Source organism: Dermochelys coriacea, chromosome 14 (assembly GCF_009764565.3).
Source record: "Dermochelys coriacea isolate rDerCor1 chromosome 14, rDerCor1.pri.v4, whole genome shotgun sequence".
NCBI lineage: Eukaryota > Metazoa > Chordata > Testudines > Dermochelyidae > Dermochelys > Dermochelys coriacea.
The window spans coordinates 32,238,859-32,249,247 of NC_050081.1; the positions used below are offsets into that span (position 1 = coordinate 32,238,859).

At 55.8% G+C, this 10,389-nt stretch overlaps 1 long non-coding RNA gene across 2 annotated transcripts; it reads right to left on the reverse strand.

The window, feature by feature from the left end:
- Positions 1-2,469: 2,469 nt before the first annotated feature.
- Positions 2,470-5,737, reverse strand: LOC122456631. 2 transcript variants are annotated; one of them, XR_006275612.1, is made up of 3 exons: positions 5,327-5,737; positions 4,735-4,860; positions 2,470-4,288 (listed from the first exon to the last, which is right to left on the reverse strand). It is a non-coding gene; the product is annotated as an uncharacterized LOC122456631 (long non-coding RNA). The 2 variants fall into 2 exon arrangements; XR_006275611.1 differs by having other exon boundaries at positions 2,470-3,602; positions 5,327-5,731.
- Positions 5,738-10,389: the final 4,652 nt, after the last annotated feature.

The following is a 10,389-nucleotide window of genomic DNA, read 5'->3' on the forward strand; positions in this document are numbered from 1 at the left end:
TTGGAAGTGAACCGGTAAAGAGAAATGATGGAAAACACAGCATATGTCAGTGAAATTCTGGCTACTTCATGCGGTCGCCAGAGGGTAGCAAAGGATAAGGAATGAGAGGGAAGCAGCATTATAGGGACTGGATGGGAGGGGATGACTCACTGGTCTCTTCTGGCCTGGGAAACTATGGGACCATCTCATCTTCCCTCGTGTATAACACAGGCCCTAGCATTCGTCGCATTCTGGGGTGTATTAGCAGGAATGTCGTATGTAAGACGCGGGAGGTAACTGTCCTGCTCTACTCAGCCCTGGCGAGGTCTCAGCTGGGGTACTGTGTCCGGATCTTGGCACCACACTTTCGGAAAGATGTGGATACATTGGAGAGAGTCCAGAGGAGAGCAACAAAAACGATCAAAGAGTTAGAAAACCTGAGCTGTGAGGAAAGGTTAAAATACTGGGCATGTTTAGCCTTGAGACCAGAAGACTGAGGGGGACCTGCCAACAGGCTTCCAATAAGCCAAGGGCTGTTCTGAAGAGGACGGTGATCCATTTTTCTCCATTGCCACTGAAAGGAGGAGAAGAAGTAATGGGCTTAATCTACAGCAAGGGAGATTCAGGTTAGATATTAGGAAAAACTCTCTCTCTCTCTCTCTCTCTCTCAGGGTAATCGAGCTCTGGAACAGGTTTCCAAGGGAGGTTGTGGAATCCCCATCACTGGAGGTTTTTAAAACCAGGTTGAACAAACACCTGTCAGGGATGGTCTAGGTTTACTCTCGCTGACTCAAAGATTAAAGAATTTATTCCAAGAGGAGGTGTGAAATATACATTTGATATGTGAAGTTTCTTGCTCATAACTATTTCTGCTTCAGTAACTGACCAAGATGTTACCGGTTTCAGAGTAGCAGCCGTGTTAGTCTGTATTCGCAAAAAGAAAAGGAGTACTTGTGGCACCTTAGAGACTAACAAATTTATTAGAGCATAAGCTTTCGTGAGCTACAGCTCACTTCCGATGAAGTGAGCTGTAGCTCACGAAAGCTTATGCTCTAATAAATTTGTTAGTCTCTAAGGTGCCACAAGTACTCCTTTTCTTTTTTCAAGATGTTACCCTTCATGTATCTACCCTAGTATTATACTGCACCCAGCACTGTCGTATCTGACTCCCAAGTATTTTTCGAGTTATCCTCATAGCATAACTGGAAGTGGGAATATCATCATCATCCTCATCCCTATTTTTCAAAGTGGAAACTGAGGCACAAAGCAATGAAGTGGCTTTAGCCAAGGTCACGCTATGATTCGGTGATAGAGCTGTGAATTGAACTCAGCACCCCCCCATGTTCCCCAATCCAGTGCATCACTGGGATGCTCTCCGCAGGCCAGTCTAAGATATCGCACCCCATCAATATTTTGGGGACCACACTGTATTAAGTTTATGTATCACTGTGGCCCAGGAATTGCACATAAGTCCATGGGGGAGGGCTACGCCAGCTCCTCCAGGAAACAAAAATACCAGGGGAGGGCTGAGTAAAGCAAAGCAACTCACCATCTATGTCTACACTGCACCCTACGCCCGGGCTCTGACTCATGTCTGAGCCCAAGGCCCCCTTCTGCATGCACACAGGTCAGTCTGACTCAGAGCAGGAAGCACTCAGGGCCAGGATCCTAGGATGCTGCTAGGGGGATGGGTCAGAGCCCGACTCCCACTGAGACTCGGGTCCAAGCCCTGTCATTGAGCAGTGTGGACGTGGGTCAAGCCGCAGACCCAAGTCAGAAGGTCTACACAGTGCAGTATGGACATGTTAGCACAGCTGTAAGACCCAAGTCCAGCACTGTAAACCCAGGCTTCCAATGCAGTGTGGACACTAAAGCATGGGCTTAGAAACACCGAGTCCACAAGCCTGGGTTTACCATGCAGTGTAGACACCCCACCCGAGACTGATCCGCTCCACAGAAGTTCCATGCCCTCAGAAGGGTTCGCACGCATTGGGTCAAGCTGGCTTTTCCAGAAATGAGGAAACAAAGAAAGGACTTTTGCTCTGAAAGGATGAGCTTGAACTGACTCGGACCCACCGACGGACAGGACCTTCTGGGCTGGCGGAAGCGTTGGAAAGACTGACCTGCTGGGGTCCCATAAGACTGACGGGTGACTCCTGCTATGCTCAGTGTGTTTACATCTGTTTCTTGTCTTTATTATGGTTTCTCTGTGATGCTTTTACCACAGTAGAAGCCAGAAGTCCTGAGTCCCAGTCCCCCCTACTCAACCCACTAGGCCACATTTGCCTCCAGGAACCAAAACAGAACCCAGGAACGCCATGGGCCAGTCCCCTGCTCTAGTCACTAGCATGCCAAGCCCAGCCAGAGCCAAGGAGAGGACCTAGGACCCAGGACCAGACGGGAACGGATGGGGCATTACAGGCTGGAGGGTTCATACATTAATGGGTGTGCTACAGTACATGAGGCTGTTTATGGTCACATACGTGTGAGTACAGACGGTCGTATGATTTTATTTTGTTATTCTGTGTGTGGATTTTCTATCTATCTAAAGGCTCAGGTATACAGACTGGGACTGCTTCAAAGTCCACTGGAGTCAGCTGGAAGCTGGGATATCCAAAGGCGCCGAAGGGAACTAGGCAATCAGCTTCTACCAATGGAGTTTAATCTAAAGACCACTGGAAAGACTCACTCTGGCTGGAGTTTTCAAAGGGAGCTGGTTCCCCAGCTCTCTCTGAAAGAGCCTTTCCTTTGACTTCATTGGGTTTGGTACAGAATAATAGGTTGGGATTTTTAAAGAGGACAAATCCCCTGGAACTGGGTGCCTCAGCCACTTCTTCCAAAATCCCAGCCACAGAGTTTAATTTGCAAAAGCCTAGTAATATGGGCTAAAATACTGTGCCCGTTGAAGTCGAAGATAAAACGCCCTTTGATTTCAATGGGGCCAAGATGTCATTGCTGGTATTGAAGTTCCACTATTCATAGCAGGAAGTGAGAATTAAGATCTTGGAATTCCGTCTGGCCTTTGGGGAAATCTCAGTCCCAGGACAGCATTCCTTCAGGGCTTAAGGCAATTAATCAATTACCTGGTATCTTAATCCTTCCCTGGAGTCGCTGCACAATGTGGCAGTAAATTGAATTTGTTGAGTTGCCTTCTCAGACACAGAAAGGCTGAAATAGGGACACGACCCAGCACAGAGTCATATGGCGAAAGCTGTTCAAAGGGGGGTCAGTGCTGGTTAACATGAAGTGGGAAAACTGTCTGCTTCTTCATTATGTTTCTGCAGTTTCTTGATAAAAATAGCACTTTCTTTCCCGGGAATTAACCAGCTGATGTCTTTCATCGTTTGCTTGAGTCCCAGGATGTCCTGAGAAGGGCCCGGTGCTACCCAGGATGGACACAATGTGAGCATTAACCGTCAAGATGGACGGTCAGGTTTTTAAGCATTTCTTCCTGTGGTAGAGAATTCAGCAGGTGGTGAATGGGGACGGATTCACAACACGCTGCACGGGGCAAACTTCCTCCATCTGCTGCCTGATTCCACCTTTCAGCCTTCACCATGGAATTGCATTTGCCAACACAGCACTGTTCAGCTGGAAAATGTCTGACCAGCTCTAGTCTGGACCTAGGCAGAGAGGAAACGAAGAATGAAGCGAATCACTGTGCTCGTCTTTGCGTTCAGGATTGTCTAGCGAAGAGAAAACTGCCATTACGACAAAATGAGGTCGTGTTTGGACAAGCAAAGATCCTGTTGGTCTGCCTGGCTGTCCTATAGCTGAACTCCGTGTTGATGGGACTAGGTTGACACTGGACGGCTCATGCAGGGTGAGGTCAGTGCAGCCACCTCTGGGGTGGGGGGCTGGGGGCTGTTTACAGAGGGACCCCTCAGTCATTTGTAAAAAGCGAAGAAATGTGCAACATTGATGCAGGTGATGCTGAGGACTCCCCCACAATGCGGAGAGGAGGCGGTGGCTGTAAGCAGCGTGGGGGTTACTGAACAGTGGGTCAGAGTGGGGTGTAGCCGGGGGGCAGCCTTTGCTCCTCTTCAGCCAGCGGGAGGCAGATGCATCCGAATTGGTGGCAGTGGTGGGATCCCAGCTGGGGCTTTGCTCTGGGCTGGGCACAGGCCGGCCAGGTGGGTCTACACCCAGTGTCCCCTACTGGCCCTCGGGCTCCCAGGTGGACACCCAGGGCAGTTTGTGGAGCGAGTGCAGGGATCCCGGGGGGGGCTCAGAGCCTGAAGATGGCAGGGCCAACGCTGCAGCCCAGCAGTTGCGTTGGCGGCTTCCAGGCACTCGCTCAGCCGGGCCCCTGAAATGAGAGGGGGGGCAGTGGAGAGACACCAGCCCGGGGCAAGAGGGGAGGGCCTGGGGGAAAGGGAAGAGAGCTCACGGTGCGCGGGGGACTGGCGTGGGAGTTGGGAAGCTGGGAAGTAAAAGGTGCCTGGGGGGCGGGGCACCGACACCCCGGAAGGGTGCTGGGATTGGGATGGGGAGAGGCTGGGGATGGGGGCTCTCGAGGGCTGGGCTGTGGGACCCTGGGGGGCAGGAATCTCAGGAATGGGGGCCCTGGGACCCATGGGGCACAGGCTCTCAGGGCCCTGAAGGGGGCTGGGCTATGGGACACGGGGGGCAGGCTTATGGCTCTGGGCCGTGAGGTTCCTGGGGCCCAGGCTCAGGGGCCCCATGGGGCAGGGGCTCTCAGGGTCAAGACCCTAGACACTGTCCCTGCCCCCCACCCTCCAGGCTCCCTCTCACCTGCTCAGTCCCACACCCAGCCCACAGCCTTGGCCTCCAGCAGCTCGACTCATCGCGCTGCCCCACGGCCCGGCTGTGCAGCCGGACCACGGCCAGCACTGTGGCCCAGATGCTGAAGGTCACGTCCTGTGGGCGGCAGGATAGAGACAGCCTGCGTCAGCGCCCAACCTGGCCCCCTCCCCCAACCTCCATCCTTCACCCAGCCCTCCCCCTTCCCTAGGGATCCCCCACTTCATCCCCCCACTCTGACTCGGAGGGTTCCTATCGCCCTCGCTCCAGCACCGTGGACCCTCCACCCAGATGCCCAGTGCCATGCCTGGGGAGTAGAGAGCTGGCCTGAGACAGGGCCCAACCTGGGCACCTCCACTTGGCCCTGTGTCCCCTCGATCCAATGCTCTGACCCCATTAGGGGTTTCCCAGCCCCCCGATCTGGGCCTCTCTCGCCCACTGGGCTCCAGGATCAGGGGTCCTTTAATCCAGTCATCCTCAGACTCTCCCCCCCGACTGGGTCACCCCCAATCTCATCTGGGAGCAGAGAGCAGGCCCAACCCATGGCACCTGCCCCTGAGCTCTCCTCTGCACCCCCGCTCACCTCAGTGGGTATCCTCCCCCTGGCGTCGGTCTCGCTCACCCCCAGCACAGCAGCCAGCCGGGGGTCCAGGTTCCACGAAACGTCGGTATTTTGCAGAGACACCAGCCTCAGCAAGGGAGGCTCCTCCAGTGCCCACTCTGGGGAGAGACACAGGGAGATGGGGCTGGTACAGGGTTGTGGGTACAGAACAGCGACATGGCCTGTCCAGTCTGGGAGACAGCCAACAACCTTAACTGTGACCCTCTGTGTGTCCTTAACTCTGTCCCTCCATGGGTGTCCTTAACCTGCTCCTCTGCACCCTTAACCCCACCACAGACATCCTTAACTCTGCCCCTTCTTGCACCCATGGGATGACAATTAACTTTCAATCGGAGATGGGCACCCCAAGATCCCCCTGTCCCTCAAGATCCCCTGCCCCCCAGCCAGTACATGCCTGTACAGCTCATGCACCTGCCAGGAGAGATGAGGTCACCCCGAGATCCCCCCAGTCCAACCCCTACTTCTCTCCCCCCCAGGACCCCTGCCCCCCAGCACCTGTCTCTTCTTGTGGAGCTGGGCCTGGATGCAGGCCCCCTGCAGCCGGGTATGGAAGGCGTCAACAGCCCTCTCGGCGTCCACGGGGAACTTGAACATGGCCTCCATGGGCGCCGGCTCCTTGTTCCTGTAGAGCAGCTGGCAGCCCATGTCCGCCACAAAGCCTCACATCAACACCGACACCGAGCTAAGGTGCAGGGGCACTGGGGGGAGGGGGACGTCAGCCACAGGCCCCCCATGGGCACCGGGAGAAGGAGTCACATCAGCCATGGGGCCCCTCCCCCTCATGGCACCGTCCCCCCAGCCCTGACTCACCTGGCTCCTTGGAGCTGGTCAGGAGGCCGCAGCTCATCATCTCAGCTCCGGGGTCAGGGATCTGTGTGAGGGGAAGGTGGGAGGGTGAGATACGGGGTTCCCATGGAAACTGATGGGCACAGAATGCCCTGACCCCCCCCCACTCGGTGATGGCTCCGAGATTCCAGTTCCAGCCCCCTGCTCAGCCAGGTCCGGTGGCAGGGAGTCCCACAGGCCCAAGCTCCTGAGATCAGAATAACGGCTCTGCCCCAAGTGCGCCAGCCCCCAGCAGGGTCAGGCAGGCAGGGAGTGGGGTACAGCTGGGAGTTGGGGGATGGAGAGAGAAACATAGGGGGGTGTAGGGGAAGGATGGACAGATGGAAGGAAGGAGAGGTGCAGGGGTCAGACGGAAAGAAGGGGGATGGGGGGCTCGTGCGTTAGAACGAGGGGGCTGGGAGCCAGGACTGCTGGGTTCTATCCCCAGCCCCTGGAACAGTGACAGGAGTTGCAGGGGACCCGGGTCAGTCACTGGGGGGTTGTTAACCCAGCTAGGCCCTTCTCCCCACTGTCGACCTGTAGAGAAGCAGAGGTTTGTGGAGCAGGCTCCAGCTCCTGGCCGTTCTTGGCAGGGACATGGCCCTGCTATTTACTCAGCTTTCACCCCAGGCTGGAGCAGTCGCCATAGATCCCCCGCCCCAACGGGGTGAAATCCAGCCCTTGGCCACACCCATGGGCTCCCAGCATTCTTGCTCCATGCCCCGGAGCAGTTCGGCCTGGGCTTCGGATTTGCTGCCTTACAACGGGATAAGAGGACGGCAGCCGGTTGATTTTCCCCGCAGCAGAAATCTGGCTCTGAGGCACGCAGGGAGTCTCCGCGGAGGAGTGGGGAGCTGAGGGTGGAATGGGGGTGAGGAATGCCAGAGCTGCCGTGAGCGAGAGTGGCTCCAAACCCCACTCTCCGAGCCACGTTTCTGCTCGCCACCACTGCAGCCGCCTGGAGAATTCCCAGCTGGAAGGTTGGACGGGGAGACTGGGATCACCTGGGCTAACCCGCACACCGGGGAGGGCCCGGAATGAACCGTGGGGGGAACATAGGCAGATTTCTAGACAAACTTCCCGTCCGGCTTCACACATGGCCCAGGATGGAGAATCCACCCCAGCCCTCGGGGAGTTGTGCCAGCAGCTAATTCCCCTCCCCGCCAGACAGGTGAACCTCCCTCCTAGCCTGAATTCATCTGCCTGCAACTCCCAGCCACAGGACAGGCCACGTTGCCCCCCTTCCACTGCAGGTATTTACAGCAGTGGGGCGAGGCCTCTTCACCTTCTCTGGGCTAAGCTCCCTAGGCTGGGAAAGGGCTGAGGCCAGGGCAGGGCTCCAGAGGGCAGCGGGGGCTGGTTGTTTGTTCCCGGCATTTAACTCTGATGCCTAATTCCCAGCCCGGAGGAAGGGAGTCGACGTGAAAACCAGGACAATTCACAGGCTGTGGCTCTTGCTGCAGGAGCTGCTTCTTGGGCTGCGAAGGAGCCGCAGGTGGAGTCACAGTGCGGTGGTGGGGGTGGGGAGCTGTAAGGGACCCAGCGGACCCCAAGAGCCGTGGGGAGCAGGTCAGGGCCGGTGCACCTCGTTGCAAAAGGGGAGGGTTGAGATTTGTGTCGTCACACCGGCCGGGCACCACGGGGATGGCCCCTGGGAAATCCACGCAGGGAGAAGCACGGAAAGGGAGGGTGGATGGGGGGTGTGGAGCAGAAACGTTTCGGGGTCACCTCCCTCCAAACACCCCCAAACCCGCCCCGGCACGCAGGGCCCCACAGCCAGGGAGGGGAGACTCTGCAGGGGCGAAGCCCTGAGTCAGGAGTCAAGTCAAACCAGGGGGTGGGGGGCCCTGGACACGGAGGGGAAGGGGGGCTAGGGCCAGAGGGGCCAGGCCCCCCAAGGGAGGGGGCTCTACTGGGGCCCAATCCGCACCCCCGGTACCTTCTCTCTCGGTCTCTGAGCAGCGAAGCCCTGAGTCGGGCTGGTAGGGAAAGTAGCCCCGCCAGGGAGCATCTGCAAACGTCCCCCACCCAACCCAGCCAGGGAGCGTCTGCCAGCTCCCCGTCCCCAGCTTCTATAAACCAGGGACTGTCTGCACAGTTCGTCGCCCCCACCCCCCAACCCGGGAGCCAGGGACTGTCTGCAAACTCTTGGCTCCACACATCCTGCCATGTCCCCTCATTGAACTGGGACTGGGGGGGGGGGTCTCCAAACTGCCCCTTTCTCCTTCCTGCCCCTTTATGGTGGGGAGGGGGGAGGATTGTGGATGCAAATGTTTCAACTCCAAGATACCCCTTTCCCATCAGGGTATTCACCCCACACTCTCAATCCAGAGGGCAGTGGTGGAAGAGGGGGGAGAACCCCTCAGTCGACCGTCACACCTGCCTCTCAGTAGTGAGAAGGCATCCAAGAGAAATGAGGAAGCTCGGTCTGATGTGGGGAAGGGAGGGGGGAGTTTTTCCACCCACCGCGTTTCCTCTGGGGTCTCTGCAGAACTTGCTTTTAATGTCCCGCTGGATGGTGCTGGATCTGCCCCCCCTGGCCCCAAGTCCTCTGTGGGTGGGAGCCCAGAGCTGGGGCAGAGAGAGCCCCCCCCCTCCACCCACAGCCCCACACCCATGGGCCTCTGGCCTGGGGGGACTCATTGTAATGGGGAGGTGAGAGGTCAATCTCCATGGCCCCTCCAGACCTCGCTCTCTCTGCTGAGGCTGCCAAAGAGGTAGCGCCCAGGGGGATGGGGGCATCTTCTCCCCTACGGCCTGAGCTGGGACCCACCAAATGGACCCCACAAGCAGGCATCAGCTGGGGTCGCTCTTCCACCCCCATGGAAGTAGCTCTGGATGTAGCTGCTGCTGCTGCTGGGGCAGGTTCATAAGAGGTGCCTGTGAGCGGGGCACCCTGACCCACCCAGGGGATGACACGGGGGGCACCCAGGGATCCCCCCTTCCTTGCAGTTCCAAACATCACAGTCTGAGAGGAGGGGAATCCCCACCCCCCACTCCCTGATACCCCCTCACCCTCGCTGCAGCATCTCCTGCGGGGGACACCGGCCTGGGAAGAATCTGGAGAGAGGCTGGAAGAGAAGAGAAGAGAAGAGAAGAGAAGAGAAGAGAAGAGAGCTCCAGGGAGGGGATGGGGGTGCAGAGGCCAGGAGGGATGCTGGTCAGGGAGGATCTCCAGACAGACAGACAGACAGACAGAGGGATGCGGGCTGAGGGAGGTCACTTACCCAGCACAAGCAGAAGGAGAGTTAGTGCCATCCTGAGCTGGTTGCTCTGGGGTGAGAGCTGGGTTCTCAGCTCAGCCACCGGCCCCGTCTGGGTGCCGGGAGGGGGACGGGCCCTTCCCCTCTGATGGAGGCAGAGGAAGTCACAGCCTTAGGCGCAGTCACCGCTCATCTCAGAGGGCCATTGCACTGTAACTACACTGTAACTGCAGTACTCTTACTTCAAAGTGTAATGTATATCCCTGTTTTGTATTTATATGGGGCTCATGTCGAAGGAGATTTTTGTCCACCCACTCTGTCCCTGTGAGACACTAGGGCAAATTCTCCGAAGTCAAGTGAGTTACACCAGATGTGAATTTGGTCCAATGTCCCTATGTAACATCAGTACCCAAGCTTGTATCCCTACTTGATAATCAATCTGTAGGAAGGATAAATAAGTTTTTAATTTAAATACTCAGATCCTCAAACCATGAGCCTCGGATTTATATTGCATATTAGACAAAAAGCGCACAATAAAAATCATATTGTATGAGGTGATCAGATCCCTCATTCACATTAATTGCTGTTTCTATGTCTTGCTATCACTGTACACTGAGTTAGTACATTGTGAAATCAGTAACTTGAATTATTCTTTTATCCTTGTGAACTATCAAATGATATATCCTGAATTGTTTCAGGTGTGCCGATGGTCCAGTGAAGCACAATCTAGAAATTCCATTTGAAACATCCATATTTGCCAAGAGAAACCAAAGCTGCCAGTAAAATTCTATTCAAGTATCAGGGAAAATGAAGGTGTATCAACTATATGGAGATCACAGTTAACAAAAATTATCTCTCTCTGTGTCCCCATACACATCTACCTATCTAATCTAATTTATTGTACTATCTAGGTATTCCAACAATAAATAAATCCAGACTGATCAAGTGCATAGTGTTTCACAAAAGTAGAATTCACAGAACAAACTAAATTGGTTG